The sequence below is a fragment of the Pipistrellus hanaki genome (assembly GCF_964339955.1).
Source record: "Pipistrellus hanaki genome assembly, chromosome: 14".
Lineage (NCBI taxonomy): Eukaryota > Metazoa > Chordata > Mammalia > Chiroptera > Vespertilionidae > Pipistrellus > Pipistrellus hanaki.
Window position 1 is genome coordinate 20,871,642 of NC_140516.1, and position 23,724 is coordinate 20,895,365.

Below are 23,724 nucleotides of genomic sequence, written 5' to 3' on the forward strand. Positions count from 1 at the left end.
CAGAAAAAAAGATGCACACAGACTGAGGGTGAAGGGATGGAAAAAAGTTTTCCAGGCAAATGGAAAGGAAAGAAAAGCTGGGGTAGCAATACTTATATCTGACAAATTAGATCTCAGAGTGAAGGACATAACAAGAGATAATGAAGGTCACTTCATAATACTAAAGGGTACAATCCAACAAGAAGAAATAACCCTGGTAAATATATATGCACCCAATACAGGAGCACCCAAATACATAAAAAAACTGCTGGAGGACATTAAGGGAGAGATTAATAGCAATACAATCATAGTAGGAGATTTTAATACCCCACTGTCACCCTTCGACAAATCATCTAAACAAAAAAGCAGCAAAGAAATATCAATCCTAAACGACTCACTAGACCAGATGGAATTAATTGACATCTTTAGAACATTCCACCCCAAAGCCACAGAATATACATTCTTCTCAAGTGCACATGGGACATTCTCAAAGATAGACCACATTTTGGGACATAGGCAAAGTCTATTCAAATTCAAGAAGATAGAAATCATATCAAGCATCTTCTCAGACCATAGTGGCATAAAACTGGAAATTAATTACAATAAAAATAATCCAAAGAAATCAAATACATGGAGACTAAACAACATGCTATTAAACAAGGACTGGGTTACCAGAGAAATCAAGGAAGAAATTAAAAACATCCTGGCAACAAATGACAATGAAAACACAACAATCCAAAATCTATGGGACACAGCAAAAGCAGTTTTGAGAGGGAAGTTCATATCCTTACAAGCCTATTGCAAAAAACTAGAAAAAATGGTAACAGATGAACTAACTCTACAACTCAAAGAGTTAGAAAAAGAGCAACAAGAAAAGCCCAGTGTAAGCAGAAGGAAGGAAATAACAAAAATCAGAGCACAGATAAATGACATAGAGACCAAAGAAACAATACATAAGATCAACAAAACCAAGAGCTGGTTCTTCGAAAGGATAAACAAGATTGATGGACCTCTAGCCAGGCTAACCAAGAAACAAAGAGAGAGGACCCAAATAAACAAAATCAGAAATGAAAGAGGTGAAATAACAACAGACCCCACCGAAATACAACAGATTGTTACAAAATACTACGAACAACTCTATTCCAACAAACTAAACAACCTGGAGGAAATGGACATATTCCTAGAAAAATACAAACTGCCAAAACTCAATCAGGAAGAATCTAAAAATCTCAATAGACCAGTGACGTGGGAAGAAATTGAAACCGTCATCAAAAAGCTTCCAGCAAACAAAAGCCCAGGGCCAGATGGCTTCACAGGAGAGTTTTACCAAACATTCAAGGAAGAACTAAAACCTATCCTCCTCAGACTATTCCAAAAAATCCAAGAGGAAGGAACACTTCCGAACTCCTTCTATGAAGCCAACATCACCCTAATACCAAAACCAGATAAAGACAACTCAATGAAAGAAAATTACAGGCCAATATCCCTCATGAACATAGATGCCAAAATCCTCAACAAAATTCTAGCAAATCGACTCCAGAAGAACATCACAAAGATCATACACCATGACCAAGTAGGATTTATTCCAGGAATGCAAGGATGGTACAATATCCGCAAATCAATAAACGTGATACATCACATAAACAAATTGAAAGATAAAAATCATATAGTCATATCAATTGATGCAGAAAAAGCATTTGACAAAATCCAACACCCTTTCCTGTTAAAAACTCTTAAAAAAGTGGGAGTACAAGGATCATACCTCAACATAATAAAAGCTATATATGATAAACCCACAGCCAACATTATACTCAATGGGCAAAAACTAAAACCATTCCCTCTAAGAACAGGAACAAGACAGGGATGCCCACTCTCGCCACTCCTGTTTGACATAGTTCTGGAAGTACTAGCCATTGCAATTAGACAAGAGGAGGAAATAAAAGGCATCCAAATTGGAAAAGAAGAAGTAAAGTTATCCTTATTTGCAGATGACATGATATTGTACATAAAAAACCCAAAAGACTCCATTAAAAAACTAATTGACTTAATAAATGAATTTGGCAACGTAGCAGGATATAAAATTAATGCCAAGAAATCCATGGCATTTCTATACACCAACAGTGAAACTACAGAAACAGAGGCTAAAAAAGCAATTCCATTCACCATCGCACCAAAAAAATTAAGATACCTAGGAATAAATTTAACTAAAGAAATAAAGGACCTATTTGCGGAAAACTACACGACACTGAAAAAAGAGATAGAGGAAGATGTAAGGAGATGGAAGAACATACCATGTTCATGGATTGGTAGAATCAACATCATCAAAATGTCCATACTTCCTAAAGCAATCTATAGGTTCAATGCACTCCCCATTAAAATACCAACGACATATTTCACTGACCTAGAAAGAACTCTCCAAAAGTTCATTTGGAACAATAAAAGACCCCGAATAGCCACAGCGATTCTGAGAAAGAAGAGTAAAGTAGGAGGGATCTCAATACCAGACTTCAAACTATACTACAAAGCCACTGTTCTCAAAACAGCCTGGTACTGGCATAAGAACAGACAAATAGATCAATGGAATAGAATTGAGAACCCAGATATCAACCCAAATCACTATGCTCAATTAATATTTGACAAAGGAGGCACGAATATACAATGGAGTCAAGACAGTCTCTTCAATAAATGGTGTTGGGAAAATTGGAAAGACACATGCAAAAGAATGAAACTAGATCACCAACTTACACCATTCATAAGGATAAACTCAAAATGGATACAGGACTTAAACATCAGACGGGAAACCATAAAAATACTAGAAGCATCCACAGGTAGCAAAATCTCAGACGTATGCCAAAATAACTTCTTCACTGATACTGCCCCTAGGGCAATGGAAGCTAAAGAGAAAATAAACAAATGGGACTACTTCAAAATAAAAAGCTTTTTTACAGCAAAAGAAACCATCAATAAAACAACAAGAAAGCCCACGGTGTGGGAGATCATATTTGCAAATATTACCACTGATAAAGGTTTAATCTCCAACATTTACAGACAGCTTATACAACTAAATAAAAGGAAGATGAATGATCCAATTAAAAAATGGGCAATGGACCTAAACAGAATATTTTCAAAAGAAGACAGAAGGAAGGCCAAAAGGCACATGAAAACATGCTCAAAGTCACTAATTATCCGAGAGGTGCAAATCAAAACAACAATGCGGTACCATCTCACACCTGTCAGAATGGCCAACATCAACAAATCAACAAACGACAAGTGTTGGCGAGGTTGCGGAGAAAAAGGAACTCTCGTGCACTGCTGGTGGGAATGCAGACTGGTGCAACCACTGTGGAGAACAGTGTGGAGTTTCCTCAAAAAACTGAAAATGGAACTCCCATTTGACCCAGTAATCCCACTTCTAGGAATATATCCCAAGAAACTAGAAACACCAATCAGAAAGGATATATGCACCCCTATGTTCATAGCAGCACAATCTACAATAGCCAGAATTTGGAAACAGCCTAGGTGCCCGTCAGCAGATGATTGGATCCAAAAACTATGGTACATCTACACAATGGAATACTATGCTGCCATAAAGAAGAAGGAATTCTCATCATTTGCAGCAACCTGGATGGAATTGGAGAGCATCATGCTGAGTGAAATAAGCCAATCAACGAAAGAGAAACACCACATGACCTCACACATCGGTGGATGATAAAGATCTTTATAAACTGATGAACCAAGAGACAGATATAGAGAAAGTAAAGCAACAGGCAGACTGTCAAATTACAGTGGGGAGGGTAGGGATATCAGGGGGAGATAATAGATCAACCGAAGGACTTGTATAAATGCATATAAGTACAACCAATGGACATAAAACTATGGGGAGGGAGGGGATGTGTGGGAGGGAGGGAGGGGGGCAATAAAAAAAAATCAAGAAAATATGTAAAAAATAAATAAATTAATTAATTAATTAATTAATTTAAAAAAAAAAAAAAGGAGAATTCAGAGGCCATGGACCTCCAGTCTCTGCAAACAGCAATTTCACCCAGCTTTTTGGGGGAGGATTGGAGGATAGGGGTTCTCTTTACAGAAGTGAAAACTGCTCATTTAAGATATGAGCAATTTTCATTTATTTATTGCTCAAGTGACATAACTGCTCATTCACATGCTGGTAAGCAAGGTGAGGTGACACATTTAACAGGACCCTTGAAAGTTGATATTCTATAGCCAGTGCAATATGATTATCACAAGTGATAGTAAAACGTAAGTCATTAAGACAAAGATTATACTATCATCAAAACCAACATATTTCAGATGTCACTTTCTTTCTCTGAGGCATCTTTCCAATTCCTTTAGCCTAGGAAAGGGGAGCATTTTTCCTGATTACAATGATACACTGATACTAGGATGAAAAGCAGCCTTGTGGCTTCACCTTAGACATCAATGTAATAGATACCTTTGTGTGTGTGTGTGTGTGTGTGTGCACACACCTGTGCATGAGAATGGCCTGTGGACTTGCTCCTTCCCGGGCTTCTCTTGCCTGACTTTCCCAAACCACCAGTTACATTGAACCTGTGGGATGACAGGGCTATGGTAGTAGACTCCTCATTCTCACTACTTCACTGCTCTTTATTCTTCTTGAAGAAGCTGCCTCTAACAGCCTTACCTGAGAATGTATAGATATCCTTGGAAATAAACCAGGTCTTATCCTTCTTGAAATCACAGATCAATAAGAGCATTTAACTAGTGGTCTCAGAAAGACAGCAACTTTTTTCTTACTTTTTTCCCCCAATATTGAGATTTTACTGGCTGCTTAGCATTCTGTAATCAGAAAGTAGTTAAAACGTATTCAAGATTATTCTTGAAACTTGGAACCTTTGTACCAACCACATATCGCTTGAGCAACTGAAGGGCACAAGCCACATCTATATGACTCTTTCTTGCTACCCCAGTCAGAGCACTGGTAATAAAAGAGAGTTCTTCTAATGATCTTTTGACCCAGACTAGCTTATCTAATAAATGAGTATTAGTAACAAAGTAATTGATTCTGTAGGAAACAATCCCATAAAGCATGTCAGGCTAAAACAAATCTCTTTTTTTTTTTTTTTTTGCCTTAAAAATACAAAAGATACAGAGTTGATTTTAGAAAAGACCAATCCATGAATATACTATATAGGCTGATAGGTAGGTAGATGATCAAATAGATCTCACTACAGAGAGGGATAGATTTATGGTTTGCAATCTCATGGATAAAGTGACTTGAATGAAAAAAGGAAGGACCTCATCAAGGGCCAATCAGTCTCAATTCATGAAATATAGCCAAGACCCAAAAGCCATGAAGCCTGAGATGGAACAACAAAATAGATACCACCTCTGCCATCACCAAACTATTGATACAAACGCTCAGTAGGTAACAGGCTTCCTTTTCACGTCTCATCCAACAAACAACAGTGCACTAAAATAAAGTGCTCTTGATGCCAAGCCATACAATGTGTGTGTTTGCATGTGGTGGGTGCTTAGTGAGTACTTTTGAAGGATTATGATCTTCCTTTCATAGAATTTTTCAGATTAAGGGCGTAGATTAGCGAATACTGTCATCAATACTTATGAGTGGAAGTTCCTCTTTTCCTTTCCTTTACCTTGGTTCCCACTGTCACTTTAAGTGACTGCTAACCATCCCCCATCAAAACTATCTCTTAGGAAAGGGTATGTGATGTATTCCTCCTTTTTAAGGATAGCTTCCATCTCAATTGATTATTTGAGGGTCGCTCTCAAATTACACTGCATAAAATCCTTTCTATTGATTAGATAATGTGAAAACCACTGTAGTGGTAATGAAACAGCTATCAGATCATAATCTGCACTTTCTTTGTCTCAGAAAACTTCAGCTTTTTCCTATTTTGAAGCATAAATCAATTTGTCACCAAACACCCCACCAATGCACACATGTAAAAATATCCCACAAAGTTCCCCTTATATCCTTCCTTAAAGTCTTACAATGTGTTCTCCTTGCTTGTGGTACAAAATTTTAAATCCTTAATAAGATCTCATGATCTTACCTCTCCATCTCATCTCAGCCCAAATGTCCTGGTTCTCTATGCTCCAGCCACACTAACCTTTTCTGAGTTCTTCAGTGGAATGTTCTCCCTCTCGACATCTCAGGAAAACATATGTAGTCTCTTCCTTCTCCATTCCCTTGCAATCAGTGCCTTGGCTAACTCATGCTATCTACCAAGTCTTCATTTAAATATCACTCTCAGAGCACCTTGAACTTATTGCAAAAGCACAGGAATAGGAATACTAGGAAGATGTCAAAGAAATTCTGGACTGGAAATTATTGGTTTAATTAATACAAAAGAAGAATTAGTTCAAACAATGAATTTGGGATAGACAATGAGAGAAATAAATAAGGTAAACAGATGATGTTTACATTTTGAAATCTTAAGAATAAAGATGGCCAAGAAAAAAAGCCAGTGGAACACACAATTCGGCCAAGACTAAGCTGTAAGTATACCACCCTAATGCAGGGCCCCTCTGAAGAATTAATGATGAAAATGTAACATACAAATGAAGTCTAAGGGCAGAATAACATGTGGACTAGCCACCTCCACTTCGGGGAAAGCTCAGGAGGGGAATTTAAGAGGGGTTTCACAAAGCAAAGAATAGACTTGGACTATAAGGAAGAGGTGGAATGCCAAAACCTATTTGGCTCAGTGGATAGAGCGTTGGTCTGCGGACTGAAGGGTTCCAGGTTCGATTCTGGTCAAGGGCATGTACATTGGTTGCGGGCACAAACCCGTGGTGGTGTGCAGGAGGCAGCTGGTCGATGTTTCTCTATCATCGACATTTCTAACTCTCTATCCCTCTCCTTTCCTCTCTGTGAAAAATCAATTTAAAAAAAAAAATATATATATATATATATATTTATAAAGAGAGATGGAATTATCCTGGGAGTCAGTGATGTCATTGTCAGGATATCACCTGTTCATCCTGAGGCATTATTTCATGGAAGAAAAACCTAGGGTTCCAGGATTGTACAGCTCATTTAAAAAAAGGTTTAGTGAGTCAGCTTGGGTTACTAGTGTTTGTATGAGCTTACTAAGAAACTTCTCTTCCCCCTGGCTATCAACAAGGAACCCAGCCCAAGGGATTGTTGTGATAAATACAAGAGGAGAGCACATGAAGCACTGACTGTACTTGTATTAAATGTTTATGTGAAGATTTTAAAAAATTATTTATTAATTTTTAGAGAGAGTGAGGAAGGGAGAGTGTGAGGGAAGAAAAGAGGGGTAGAAAGGGAGAGAGAAGCATTGATTTGTTGTTCCACTTATTTATGCATTCATTGGTTACTTCTTATGCCCTGGCTGGAAATCAAACCCACAACTTTGGTGATTCAGGGCAAAGCTCTAACCAACTGAGCTACCCAACCAGGGCAATGCTAAGATTTTTTAAGTTCTATCCAGCTAGACTGTAAGTATCCAGTAACTAGAGTCTGTTTTGCTCACCATGTATCAGCAGCATATTATATAGAAAATACTTAGATGTCTGACTGAATAAGAGGCATGGAGAATCTATATAATTGTTGGTACCTTTCCAACCTATTGATCCTGGACATAGAGGACTATTCCAAGTACAAAATGAGCACAAAAGTTTGACGAGTGCTAACAAGAAGTATGTGTCAGATACTCAGGGTAAAATTTCCCCCCTTAATGGCATTCTCAAGGACAAGCTGATTTTACTTCTCTCCCATAACAATTTTTACCTACCACATCCATTGACATTATCACCTTCTCCTACATAATGTGCTGCAGTTGCAATGTGTTCCGTGAGTCTTGTTTTTAGTGGCTGTTTTTGATGTGTGAGACATACATGTAGCAGTCCCTTGATGCTGTAGCGATCTAATGTCAATTAAAGGGTTCTGAAAAATCTCTGAAAATGACTGGACTTTGTTTCTTGTAACAAAGACCTCAGAACAGCAGGGTAACTGAAAATGGGAGCACAGACAGAGGTCCTGAAATGAAGAACTTCCTTTTTTAATCATTTGATTTCAGGGTTTATCAACATGAACAGAGAAAAAAGTAGGGAACAAGAATGATGCCCTGAAATTTCAAAGCAGATTCCAGCTTCAGGATCTGACCTATTTCATCCACACATTCTCCTACTGCCTTGCAATAGGTGTGGATCACAGACCAGCAGCAGCCACATCACCAGGGAGCTGAAGAAATAAGAGTCTGAAGCCTCCCTCCAGACCTATGACACTGACTCTGTGTTTTATCAGGCAATTCCTGTGCCCATTAAAGTCTGAAAAGTTCTGCCCTGGAACCCCTAAATATGATGAAAACTTTGAATTTAGGGATTAAACTACATTTTAAATTATTTTTAAAGTTAAATTTTTAAATTGAGGGTAGAAAAGATGATTCTTGAGACACACATAGATGAAAGAATTTCTCTTCTTAGGAAGACACTAAAATTTAGAAAAGGTCAGAGACTACATCCCGCAGCTCCAAAAGGCAAATTCAAACTGGTCTAACCAGGGAGAACAACAAAAGCATTAATCATTCCCTTCCAGGTCCAATAACTTCAGATCTTCTCACAGACAAGAAAGAGGAAAATATTCTTACCCCAGAGGAAAAGTGAAGAAGTCAGATAAAGCCCAGAAATTAGAAATTGTGCAGTTGGTAATATAAAAATAGTAATCATATTCCTCAACCCTCCTTTTTTCAGGCCAATGTTCCTTAATTTTCCCCACTTGTACATAGTTTTACACATTTTACAGCTTTCCTCTCTTTCTTCTTTAGAATATAAATTCCATACAGAAAACGACAGCTTTTCACCGGCTCAAAATAGTTTTAGATTGTTGATACACATTTATTAAGGCCAAAATATGAGGGAGAATTACATTCCCCCAAGTGGAAATGTTGCTGAAAAAATTAGTGGGTCCATTGTCTAATTTCCCAACTCTTGTAATATCTTGAGAAAACAAATTTCCTAAGACTCACATGGGAGAGTGAATGGCTTTTATTGGTGTGGAATTATATGTCTTGGGTTGTAGGTTCCATGCCTCTTAACCAAGTCCTGAAAAGGGTGTAGCTGGGGCTCCAGTAGAGCAAAAAGTAGGGCCAGTGTCCACGGCTTCTGTTCCATGGTGGAACAGAGTCCTATTCACAGTCCATTAGGCCACTGTGTGGAGGGCGCCTCCTGCAACAGGAGTTCCCAGAGTGCAGGCAAGCAGGAGAGAGGGGGGCTCCTTTCTTTAGGAATTTAAAAATCAAGTATTCCTGCACTTGCAGTGGCCACACTTATTCTGGGCAATGAATTATTGCCAGGTATGACTGACAGGAAGCATTTTCCCACATCACTCAGACCTTAATGGGCATCGTCTATTGTCCAGTCCCTTCGCCCAGCAATTTGCCAGGGAGAAACCTGAAGTGTTAACAGTAAGCAGCTTCCTGGCAAAGCTGTATGAGTGGCATGCCTATATTATTTAGACTTCCCTTTATTCCTTTTTGGTTACTTAATAACCAAGTTTATTATAACTATCAAATGCATGTGATTCAATTTCTCCTGCAATATTCACCTCCCTTTTCTATATCCCCATACCCTCCAGAAAAAATTCAAGTGTCACCACCTCAGAGAAATCTTCTCTGGCTCACCCAACTCTTCCTTTCTATAATACTTCCAAAGCACCTTGAACCTCCCCCAGCTATAGCACTTATATAGTGCCATAACTCACTTACCATCCAGACTCTACTATGAAGTCCCTGAAGCCAATGCCATAACTCAGATGTAGCTAGAGCCTTTCAGCTTGACTCCAACTTGAATCAAGTGTCTCATCTCACACCCCATGTGAGTTCAATATCTTCCCCACTCTTTCAATAAATGTCTATTATTTTTTTACAATGGTCCCTCAATTTCTGCTTTACCTCTGTGCGTGTGATCTCTGCTCTGTGTTCATGCTAATTTGTACACCAATCTCAGTCTTATGGCCATTCACCACAAGGACTGAAACATATTCATGAATGTAGGAACTTTGCATAAGGTTGAGTGACAGAGAAATAACAGATAACATGTACAGCATAGAGACTGTCTCCATCAGGTGACTTATTCCTTTGCATTCTCCCACTGTATACAGCCTGGCCTCAATCATATGATCAAACCTCCTTCTGGAGAAACAATCCATACCCTGGTCCCAAAACCAGAGGCCAGGTTATCCTCTCTTCCCAACAGTTAGAGTATCTGTTAGAATTTTTTCCCAGACATTACCTTTTTACATGCCCAATTGCTCTACTAATGTTTATTCAAAAAACTACTGCCTAAATAATCTTACAATTGGAATCTGACAGACCCACTGAACTCTGTGTCATGGGGAATGAAATCTTGAACCTCATGATCTCTTCTTCAATCTCTCAAAGGGGAACAAATAAACTTACTTGTTTTTTTTATATAACTTTCCCTTAATTAAGACTGATAACCATTCCTTCTAAACACAAGACATCTGAGGAAATGATGCTGGAAATGTACCTCATTCATCAGGATTCTTGTGTTGCTATCCAAAGAATCCACAGTATATCCTGTCAGTCAGAAACCAGGTGGGTGTGCCTTCACACTAGCTAGAAGGGAAATTAGGAAGCATAAGCTGTTGGGGATTTTTTTAAAGACAGAATCCACAGTATGAGTTATTAATATGTGGAATGAATACCGAGAGATGTGAGCCAGTCACTAATAGCAGACATTTCCTACATGTACATAGGTTTTAGACTCTGAAATGTCTAGAATAGCACACTAAGTAGTGAGAATAATCTCAGGATTGGGATTCAATAAAAATGTGTAGTCTGAAGGAATGACATATTCAAAACTATCTTTAGAATAACATTTCTAGCAAAAGATGGGATGAATTTATGATAGGATACAAGCCATATGTGATTATACAGGCAGTTCAATAAAAATTAAAAAAAAAAACAAGAAATAAAAAAACAAAAACAAAAACACCTGAATAATAAATGGTAATAAAGAAACTAAAACCATTGAGCACCTCTCTTCATTTAATCAGTCCTCATGAAAACTAGTAGGAACTTCTAATGTTTATCCTTTTGTCCTCTGCTCTTGTTTCTCTGTGGCTAGTTCTGGCCAATGGTTTTATGAGAAAAGAGAAGTGTCACCTCTGCGCCACAGCATTTAAATGTTAATGTGAGACAATCAATTAACCTTCCCACCCTAAGTGCTCTCCTTCCCAGTTGCAATGAATGGTTGCTGGGCCTGTAAATAAAGGAGCCCTAGTCACCTGGATTCCCAGTGACTGCATATGCAGAGCCCTCCACTGAGGAATGGGTATGTCTTCAGAACAAAGTATACACCTGTGTTTGTTAAACTACCATAATTTTAGGGTTTGTTTTGTTTAATTGTTGCATAAATTAGCTTAATCACTCTTTAAGAGAGTGACTGACATTCTAATTTTTAACTAGGGACAATGAATCTGAGAGAAGCTGTCAACCAGGAAATATGTAGTGGAGCTGGAATTGTTTATTCTTATATAGTTGTGCTATCATTGGTTTTGTTGTTATTTTTAATTATATCATGCTTGTTTTATGATGTGATGTGTGTGTGTGTGTGTGTGTGTGTGTGTATATATATATATATATATATATATATATATATATGTATATATTTATATATATACTAGAGCAGTGGTCTGCAAACTCATTAGTCAACAGAGCCAAACAACAGTACAATGATTGAAATTTCTTTTGAAAGCCAAATTTTTTAAACTTAAACTTCTTCTAATGCCACTTCTTCAAAATAGACTATTTTGAAGCATATTATCCTTTTATTAGTATAAATAGATTATATAAGATAGGATTGCTTAAATGGTGGGAAAAGCCTTTTTCAGCACGAGAATGCTCTTGGCAGACAAAAATACATAGTCCCCATATCTGGACTGATAGCCAGACATATGCACAATACTGCCAAACTGGTCATTATAAAAAATGACCCACTTTCTTATATCTTACACCAAACAATTGCTTCCCCTTAAAATCCCTCCTCAGTTCCTAGGTTCTGCCTTCACAGTTCACACAGATTAGGTTCTGATTGGTCAGTTTCTATGCCAGTCAGCGTCAAAAGCTCTGCCTCCTAGGCAACCATTGGCTCCTTGCAGGTCACCCATATTTGGTTCTAATTGGTCGGTTTCTATGCCAGTCTCTGGACCTATCTCAGGGCCTGATCAGAGAGGCAGGGCTGATCAGCAGCTGCTCCAGGCTGTTGGCAAGTGGGATGAACTGCTAACCTCTTCGAGGGGCTCGGCTGCTGATCAACCTGCCCCTCTCTCTCTCCAAGAGGTCAGCAGTTCAGCCAGCTGGCCAGTCCCCGCCCACCAGAACCTGCTACATGCACAGTCTGGCATTCGATTGAGCCTTTGGTCATTTTAAACATTATGGACTCTGGCTCTTTATATATATATATATATATATATATATATATATATATATATATATAGGCTCTCTCTCTCTCTCTCTCTCTCTCTCTATATATATATATATATATATATATATATATATATAGAGAGAGAGAGAGAGAGAGAGATTTTTGCAACAAGACATGTAGATAATTTAATTTCCTTTTATTTTATAACATTTTTCTTCCCTTGACCCTTCCAATACTGACAAATTGATTTCTAAAAAGACAGTAATATTTTATATTTCCACCAATAAAATGTTTTGCTATGTGGCTGACATCACATGACATTACTCTTTTTAATTTTTGCCAGTCTATAATGATAAAGTAACACTTAATTTTTATTTAATTTGCAGTTCCCTGACCAGGTCTAAGTGAAATCTTCTTTTGTGTGTGTGTTTGTTGATTAGATGAATTAATTTTTGTTAATTGATTATTCATTTATTATTGTCAGTTTTTCTACTGAGGTGTCTTTTCACTATTTATAAGAGCTCTTTGTATATACTATGTGTTAAACCCTTGTCATCTTTGTTGCAAATATATTTTACAAATCTGCTAGTTTATTGACTGTGTTTATAGTATATTTGCCATATAAAGTAATCGGCCTCTATTATTTAAATAATTGCTCTGCTTCATATGTTTCTTTTTCTGGAATAGTGGTTATTCACATGCTTGTTTGTAGATACATCCTCTAGTTCCTTTTTCCATCATGGCATTGAAATATTTCTTCCACTTCATCTTTCAAGGTATTAATTTGAAATACAATAAAAAAAATTGATATAAACTAAGAAAATGTTTTAATTTTAAAGAATTGGGTGCTGGGGTATTTTTTGTTGTTGTGTTTGCTATATCTCAATCTCTTTAAGAGTGTTTATATTTGTTCATATTATTAAATTGTTCTTAATCTCTTTTAGCAGATCTACTTGATCTTCCTCCCCTCTGGCATTGAGGTCCCTATAACTGCATCTTCTTTGTCAGCTTACTGGTGCTCAGGTACAGTTGTTGGGGCACCCTATCTAGCAGTAAATCTCTAAATGGCCTTCCATACCCTTATGGGCCAGGCGTGTAGTAGCATGATGACTTCCTATCCCTCTGTAGATAACATGAGGGAGACACCGTTTCCCCACTTTATTTGCATATTCACACCTCAAAAGAGAACTCAGCTTACCCATTCACCTGCTCCTAGATTTGTTGAAGACTAAAAAGATCAGGCAAGCTCACATGGGGTCTAAGGTCTACTACATTGAGATCCTCTTCCTAGAGCTTACTCTCTTTGGCCCATGCAGAGGAAACTGGTTCTAGCTCTCCTACTCTGGATTTCTCCAGGGCCAAGACTCAATTACTTCTCACTCCAAGAGCTGCTTTGCTCAAGAGAAGAAGCTCAAAGCTATGACTGGAACCTATTTCCTGAATAAAGGAAATGTGGTTGAGTCACAGAAGCTATTATAGATAAGATTCAAAAGATGTAAAGAGGCAGTATTTAACAATGACTACAGGTTGAAAGTAAGGGGGAAGAATTGAGGATAATCAGAGTCTTCTAGTTTGGAAAACTAATTAGGTAAAGTAACCCAACACATAAGGTGTTTCTTGCTTCACATAATTGAACTACACAACTTCTCTGAAGGGAGAAAATAACTAATAACAAGAAGAGAGAAGGATTATTTTAAAATATTGCTTACCTACAGGTCTGCTTATGATCATGATCACTCCAACCCCAGTTTCTAAATGTATTTCCCCAACACCATCCCTATCATCTTGCTTCCTATTAGGCTGATGCCAGCTGAGAGCCAGAGAATAATATTTTTGGCATAAAAATCAATCTAAATTGAAGTTGAGAGATATTTTAACTCCAGGTAAAGATGTACACCGTGATACACTGTGACAAATTGGTTGGCATAGTAGTACTCAGACTGCAATTTTATACACCTAGCTCCAGCACCTCAAAGTGTGCTTTTCAATAGGGTTAACAAAGTCAACTGGGATTAATGATCCTTAATCAGTAAGAGGAGTATCACTGATCACAGTTTCAAAACAGTCTGTCTTATCTTGTTACTCGTCACTATATGCCTGAGAAAGCATGAGATTCACAGCAGTTTTCATTCCCTAAAAGTGGCAAGACTATTCCGTTAGCTTACTTAAGAATTTCATTTACCTATGTTCTTTTGAATGAGAACTGTTTTTGAAGTGGAAATATATGTTGTGCCCTTGTCAGTAGTAGTGGACTCTCAAAACAACAATGTTGTAACATCAAAAATGGTCAACAATGCAGGAAAAGATTAAAGGCTGAATAATACTGGTACCAGTTCTCCAAGGTATTACCAGATCTAAGAGACCCATCTAAAGGGGTGGAAGATTAAAGAAGAAAAAAAGTACCTGAAGAGACAAAATTCATTATTTACAGCAATGAATGCTGAGCTAGAGAAGAGCTGGAATATAGAATAGCCGTTAATTTTAAATATGATGGGGAAGTGTCATGGTGAGCCAGTATGATGTCTGTATGAAAGAAACTGTCCAGTTTGTTCAGGAGCCCCATAATGCTTCTGGAGGCTAAAGTCAGACAAAAATACCTCATGGATTCCCTATGGAGGTGACTGTGCAATGTAATGACCTATGTCCTCCATAGCATCTTTGCAACAAAGCAAATAATAAACTTTATAAAATTGTTTCTTATCTTGTCCCTCAGACAGTGTGGGAAAGCTACAAAAGGCACATTTAATCTAAAAAAAATCGCTTATATGAATATCTAATCAGTATGTTGTATACCTGAAACTAATACAATAGTGCATGTGGACTGTTTTTTTTTTTTTTTAATTTTTTACATCAGGTGCTGAATGATAATAAAAGCAATAGTCCTCAAATGTTCTGAAATTCTTACTAAAGACAATATGACACTGCACTGCCCCAATGCTTCTGGGTTTTCAAAGAGTTCTCCATGACCTTTCAGAAACAGCCCATACACCTCCACTGGGCACAACTGGTTTAGAAACTATAAGAAGAGATGTAAGGGGACTCAGGAAATAATGCTTCATAGTTTGATGGTGAACTAATAACTCAACTTCTGATTTCTTTGGGCTTAGCTATCCTTGGATGTTTCTGATTTTTCTGAGATATGGAGAAAGCTTGAGGCTAACCCCAGGATTGGCATGGTACAGAGGTTAACAAAGCCTCGTAAGGCATTTACAGTCTACAATCTGTAACTCAAAAGGGAGGATTACTCTGTTTGAAGGACAATTCTTAGGTTGGGTCCCAGAGTCATTTAACAAAAAACATTTAACTTAAACCAGAGTATATGGAAGCAGAGATTTCAAGTGAACAAGAAACAGAGACCAAGAAAACAAAACACATCTTTTCTGGATCCGAAGGCAATTTTGTATGATTGAGCAACAGCAAGAAAGGGTTGATAACAGAAGGGACAACAGAAATTAGTTTACTGTTTACAAAAATCTTTAAAACTAGATAATAACAGATCATCATTATTGGATGAGAAAATTCTATTAGTAAACCAGTTGAAACAGTATCTAAACTGATTACTACACTTTGCATTTTTGTACCAGTTCTCCAAGGCATTACCAAATCTTTATAAAGATTTGTGGATGGTAATTACAAATCACTTCCACCTTCTTTACTCCTAGGTGCTAAATGCAGAAACCTGAGCCAAAGATAAAATTGGGCATAAGAGGACATAAATATTTCTATACTGCTGCTTGAAGTTTTGTAATATAAATGAATGGGAAGCAATTCATTTTCATTTCCTAGTCTCTGTGCTGTCACCCTATTTAACAATTTCATCAGCAATTCTCTGATTTTACCCAATGACAAAAAAATTCATGAATCATCTTAAAACTAAGAGTCTGAAAAATACATTGTCTTACCCATGACCCTAAGATCCACTGTCCATTAAGACTAGTATCAATCTTAATGTAGTCATGCTGAAGGCCAGACATCCTTTGATCAATGGTGTCTAGGTGACTATCAGAGTAACTGTTCAGAGCACACGGAAAATAGCAATGATGGAGCCCAATCTCAGGAGCCAAGTTGTAAAATATATCAAGGAGTCCATGACAAAGACAAATGAGACTATGGTCTACAGAAATCTGAGTTATGTAATGTGAGTAACTATTCCCCAGCATATTTTCACTTAGAAAATCAAACAAACAAAATATGGGTTAGCTTAGCAATTTAAAAAGACCTGTTTTCTACATTAGTACCTGGTATGAAGAATTTAAAATTTCCAAATTACAAGTTTCAATTTGAAGCACTCTAAAAGTTAAAATCACTTGCAAGCCATTAAGGATGAACTGATTTTCCAATACAGCAGCAGAAAGCTAGAGGCACTTTCTGTTCCTCTGAGAACCCATCATGTCATCAAATTCTGGCACTAAAGATTAAGAAACTTAAGAAATACTTAGTAATTATAAGCTTCTAATTGCACACATTGTCCTAATAAGATTAACATGGTCACCCTGAGACTGAGCAAACATTTTGAAAAGGCCTTTCCAGGGATCTGCATATAAGATTTCTTTCATAATCTCAGTCCTACTCCTGTCTTAGAAATTAGTATTAAAACATATTTGATGACACCATTTCAATATCAGTGTGCTTGCTCTGCCTTTTCTTCAACAAAAGCCTCATTGCTGGCAATCATCCCAGGCGAACCAGTCAGCCTTCCTTCGTGCATCCTTTTAAATAATCTCCCTGAAGCAAAGTTTCTAAATCGGTGTGCTTTCAACAAGATACTAATAGGTGTTCTGTGAGGGGGAAAAATAAGTTTACATAGTCGACTCAGCTTGAGGCTGGCCAGTAAAACAAACATAGATTTCTTAATTATAGGATTTCTCTTGAGCATGTACCCTCTCCTCGGAGAAGAGGCAAGATTTAGCATCAGGTAAGCCCCTCCTCCCTTTGTTTTCCCCAAAACACTATTTTAATCTTTCAGACTTAATGCCCATGAAACATAGGAAGAATATCTTTAAAAGAAAATAATAAGAAAGAGACCATAGGATAGGATTAGTGAGACTCAGTGAGTGGAATATACCTGTATTTCACATATATACCGTATTGCTGGAAGCTTTATGCAGAAGCCAATTCTGCCTAATGACCAGCCTCTCACCCTGGATGGAGAAGCCTGACCTTATGGCTCTGACATCTGTGTCCTAGCAGTCAAGCCTGTAGTGAATATGTCACCTTCACCATATCACCCACCTCAGTGAAGAGATGGGATTGCCATCTGCTTTCATTTGACTGTGGGTAAGAGTTCATCACTGTAAGGTACACAGGGAGGTTACCTGTCATTTTGCCAACCACAGCCTGGTTGGGTTGGGTAATGCCCCTCAAGCATTAGGCTGCTTTTGAGAGGGTTACCTACTGTAGGTAGAATAATGACCATGGATGAGAAGCCAGACCTCTCCCAAGCTATTCTCTGATATCTTTGCCAATGAGGCACCACCAGGATTCTCACAGTTTAGAAACACTTAGCTTGGGAAATAAAGATAAATACTGCCCAATAATGATACATTTTTATTAGAACTTAATCTACAAATGAAAACTTATGCTGGCCAGTATAACCAGGAAATGGGTGTCCACAGAGGCTAAAAGCTGGTCATACCACTAGAATTATTTTTTTTAACACACTATGGCATTTAGTCTATTTAATGTTCCTCTTTATTCAATGTACGTATCAACCCAAAGGTTGCTTCCTCACAGAACCATACCTAACCAATTTACCTAAAGCATCTCTGTCCCCACCAAAGTATTTTTTTACTTTATACCAATTACTACCACAATTTGAAATTAGTTATGTATTTATTTTCTATTTGACACCATTAGAATAAAGTTTATGGTACAAGAAGTGTATCCCTTTTGTTCCATTTTATCAGAATTAAATAAAACCAGACGATCAAGAAAGAGATCCATACTTACCTGTGACACCAGCTTGTAACTTTTAGTTAACAAAAACCCTAATTCCCAAGGCAGGCTTTCTCTCATAGCAACATTCAGTCGATAAAGGGAAAGTGGGATCCATGGGAGCCTCCAAGGAAATAATCACCTGCCTGAAACGATTAACGGCTCTTCAACTTGGAGGCAGGAGGCTGAACCTCATGGCTCTCTAGGGGGCCATCTGTTTATATCCATACTAACAAATCATTTCTATTCACCTTTCGTGACCCTGCTATTAGATCTCTCTAGTTTCTAGCAGTTAACGGGATGCAGACACTCCTCCAAATTTCTATTCTGATTAATTGCCTCGCTCCTCTCATAATATTAATACTCATTATTTTAGTTGACAACAATTCTGTTGCCACTAACTAATTAGTGTTAGATTCATTGCTCACCTGATCAGTTTCAGAACATTTGTAATGATAAATGTTCAAAACATGACAAATAAAATGAAGTAAAATAAAAATTTAAATCAGTGATTTAGAAGGGTTGAGGAATGCACCAAGATTACATCTTTAAAAGCAATGAAAAAGATAAAATACTGTACATTCTTACTTATTCTTTGTTCCCAACATGAAATCCCCAGATATTTGAAAATATATGCATTACTGACAGAATTTTTTTTTCATATTTTATTGATTTTTTTACAGAGAGGAAGAGAGAGGGATAGAGAGCTAGAAACATCGATGAGAGAGGAACATTGACCAGCTGCCTCCTGTACACCCCCTACTGGGGATGTGCCCACAACCAACGTACATGCCCTTGACCGGAATCGAAGCTGGGACCTTTCAGTGCACAGGCCGACGCTCTATCCATTGAGCCAAACCGGTTTCGGCATGACAGAATTTTTTTTTTTTTCATGGACATTAAAAGAGAATTAATTAGAGGAAATATTTTAATATTGCTATTTACCCTTTCTCTATAACAGAAGTGTCAGAGATGAAAGAAAATTAGTAAAATGTAAATGAAAATCTCCCTCCTGTCAGTGTGTGGGGGTGTGCCATGGGAACTAGAGTCAAGTCCCCGCCCACCTCCAGCACACACTTCGAAAATGCAGAATACCCAGACCCGGCTGGCCCCACCCCCATCAAGCCCCTCTGGGCAGGGGGCACAGCCTCAGGTACCCCAGCCCAGCGCTGGGCTGGGGGGCACAGCCTACGATCCCCATCAAGCCCTGCCAGGCGGAGGGCATGGCCTGAGGTCCCTAGACCAGACCAAGCACCATGCAGCCTCAGGTCCCTGCTGTTCTTTTGTATGTTACAGCATCCCAGCTAATTTGCATATTCCTCTATTATTAATATAGATGTAAGAATAGACCAATGGGACACATGCTTTAATTTTATAGATGCATCTTAATGTTGCCATGCAGCTATCACACCCAATAAAAAGAATATATTCAGAAGCTTTACTGCATACAGACCTCTGCAATTATACTTCAGGATGTCCACTTTTCTTCTACAATATGCAGAAAATTAACAAGTGTTAATTAATTCAATTTACTTCAATTGACTAAAAAAAATTACCATTACATAGTCACCTCTGGGAGGCAGAACACTCCCCTGAAGGTTACCTGAGTCTAGACATATCCCAAGGACTACCCCAAAGCTTCACAATTACAATAGCAAGAACTTACTTTGGTATTATTCCAAGTACATATTTGATCTTTTCAAGTACTTTTTAAATCATGAAATCATATCATTTGTCTTATTTCTTGAGCACTAAATACTGTCATGGTCAGTATATATTTTAGGGCCTAACTCTTCCCTTGTGATTTCAAAAAAATTAAACTTAGAAAACTGCAAACTTTTTGAGTTCATGCCAGATCTTTCTCGATTCCCTTCAAAGTATTGGGAACTAGAAACTAAAAACACCAATCAGAAAGGATATTTGCACCCCTATGTTCATAGCAGCACAATTTACAATAGCCAGAATTTGGAAACAGCCTAGGTGCCCGTAAGGCAGATGATTGGATCCAAAAACTATGGTACATCTACACAATGGAATACTATGCTGCCATAAAAAAGAAGGAATTCTCATCATTTGCAGCAACATGGATGGAATCAGAGAGCATCATGATGAGTGAAATAAGCCAATCAATGAAGGAGAAACACCACATGACCTCACTCATTGGTGGATGATAAAGATCATTATAAACTGATGAACCAAGAGACAGATATAGAGAAAGTAAAGAAACAGGCAGACTGTCAAATTACAGTGGGGAGGGGAGGAAGATCTGGGGGAGATATTAGATCAACTGAAGGACTTGTATACATGCATATAAGTACAACCAATGGACATAAAACTCTGGGGAGGGAGGGGATGTGTGGGAGGGAGGGAGGGGGGCAAAAAAAATCAATAAAATATGTAAAAAATTTAAAAAATTAAAAAAAAAAGTATTGGGAACTCTACTAAATCCTATCTCATAAAAGTAATATGCAGATTGACCAGCACTCCAACACACAAGATGGCTGTCCCCATATGGACACAAGATGGCCACCACAAGTTGGTCATCAGGGGAGGCAGTTGGGAAGGACCAGGCCTGCAAGGGAGAGCAGCTGGGGGTGATCATGCCTGGAGGGGAGGGCAGTTAGTGGTGACCAGGCCAGCAGAGGAGGGAAGTTGGGGCAAACAGGCTGGCAGGGGAGCAGTTAGTTATCAATCAGGCTGGCAGGGAGTGGTTAGGGGGTGATCAGGCTGGCAGGCAGTAGTGGTTAGGGGCAACCAGGAAGGCAGGCAGGCGAGCAGTTGGGAGCCAACAATCCTGGATGTCTCAGATTGGAGAGGATGCATGTGGGCTCGATCTCCAGTGCAGGATGTGCAGGAGGCAGCCAATCAATGAGTCTCTATCATTGATGTTTCTATCTCTCTATCCCTCTCCCTTCCTCTCTGAAATCAATAAAAATATATTTTTTAAAAATTTTGTTCAAGTTAGTTAAGTGGTAGAGGTATGTCAGAAAGAGTTAATAGCATTGTCCTTGCATTTCTACCAAGACTGCAGACAGGACCTGAGGAGACACCAGGTGTATAGCACTTGGAAATCCACCCAAATGGAGGAACAGCCAGTATATGTAGCCAAGTGCAAGCTTTTAAATAATAGCCACCATCTATTATGTCTAACATTGCTCCAGTATTTTCTCAGATCTCCCTACTCCATCCCTGGTATCTGATGCTCCTATTTGGATGGCAGGACAAATGTAAATTTACAAGTTTAGAGTTTTCGTGTGTCTTTCTTCAGAAACATTTTAAACTTATCTGTGGTGCTGCCACTTTTGTGAGAATGTTGGAATCTCTTTCACTTTTATTTCCTCCAGTAATGGGGTCAAACTAACCAATGGAGCTTAATGCTGACTTGTACTACCCTCAATGTATAGGTTAAACTTCTAGATATGGTTAAGGCAGAGAATAAGTGAAAATAGGAATTATTCTTCTTTCTCAGGTCACGTCATTTATATTTACCAAAAAGGATTACAAAGGAAGAGAAAGAATGCAGAGGATAGTCCTTGGGAGTAGAATTATTCCAGTGTTTCCTTCTAATTAAATGCAGCACTGAAGTATCTAGGAATATCTCACCCTCCACAAAATCTCTCACACACTCAAGTAAAAACCCTGATATTGTTATCTTCTCCCCAAAATCATTTCTTTTGATTAAAATATTGCCTAACACATAGTAATATGCTTAAAAATAAAAATCATTTATCAGTCATCTTCACTTTAGTATACAGTAGTTTATAGCATTTTACATTAGAAAGGAACTTTGCTACAAAGATAATGGAAGTGTGTGAGATACCTCAATAGTGAGAAGGCAAAAGGTAGAGAATTAGTCCAGGGCCTGCTCAGCTTCTCTAGAATTGTTTCTATTCCTTAAAAGTTACTAGAAGAATAATCAAGATCATAATACTGTCTTCTATTTACAGTACGTACTATAGTCTTCATGAAGCATATATGATCTCATCCTCTTCTTACCCAAGAATGTTAGGACAAAATAGACTACCTGGCATACAAAGGGACTAAGACTATATAGATACAAAGAGGCTTTGAAATCAGGGACCCAACAGATGGCCAGTTCAGTCATGTGACACAGGTGGTTACTTGCTTTCAAAACTTTACATATCCCATGGCCAACACCGAGAAATAAAGTCTAGATCATGGAAATTGTGGAACTGTAATAGAAGCACTGGCTCTGCTCTTGATCCAATGAGCAATACAAGTGCTCAGTTGCAAATTAGAATCCTGGTGAGTAGAAGAATGACTAGATAGAGTGATTTAATACTAACCCCCCCTTTATTGTGGGCAGTGTAGAGGGAGCTTGGGTGACAACTGGAGTAACAGATTATCTCTGTCCAGGAAGGTAAGTTCTGTATAGGGGAAACTAAAGACAGAGAACAGACACAGAAAATGAGATGGGCATTGGCATTGTCAATCTTAACAGTTCAGTGGTAGGTAAAATAAGTTTTTCTTTGGCTTGCTACTGATTCACTGGATGAACCAGATATATTACTTAATTCCTACCTTCTTTATTTTGTTAAAAAAATATTCATGTTTTGTTTTGTTTTAATGAAAAGAACTATAAATATATTTTAAATGATGAGCTTGAAAACATATAAAATGTGGTAGGAAGAACGCTGGATTTGAAGTCAATACAAATGACATTAGAATATAAGTTCTGGGGACAGACCATTTGAGTTCTAATCTTTGCGCTACTGTGTATTACCTGGTTCATTTTGAGAAAATCAATCTCTCTCTCATTCCCTCATCTGTAGAATAAGGATAATAGTAGTCCTACTTCATACAACAGTGATGAGGATTAATTAGCATACTTAGAGTCTAAGAATGATGCCTATCTCCAAATATGTGCCTCATACATTATGTTACTGAATTTTAGTCCTGGAACTGTTGACTTACTGTATGGCAATGGCCAAGTTGTTTCACTTCTTTGGACTTTCATGCACTCATTTTTAAAATAGAGGCTTCAGCCTAGCCAGTTTGGCTCAGTGGCTAGAGTGTTGGACTGAAGGGTCCCAGGTTTGATTCCGGCCAAGGGCACATGCCCGGGTTTTGGGCTCAATTTCCAGTAGGGAGTGTTCAGGAGGCAGCCAATCATTGTTTCTCTCTCATCGTTGATGTTTCTTTCTCTCTCTCCCTCTCCCTCTTCGAAATCAATAAAGAAATATATATATTAAAAAAAAAATACAGGTTTCAATTTGACATAGGTGATTTTTAAAGTTTCTTCCAAGGCTAAATCCCATGATTCTCTAAGTTATTTCCATTCATTACACAGATCTGTTATACTGTGCATTGCATATAAAAAGGTATCATATTTTCAGGTGTATAAGACGACCTTTGAAACAAAAAAAAAGTCAA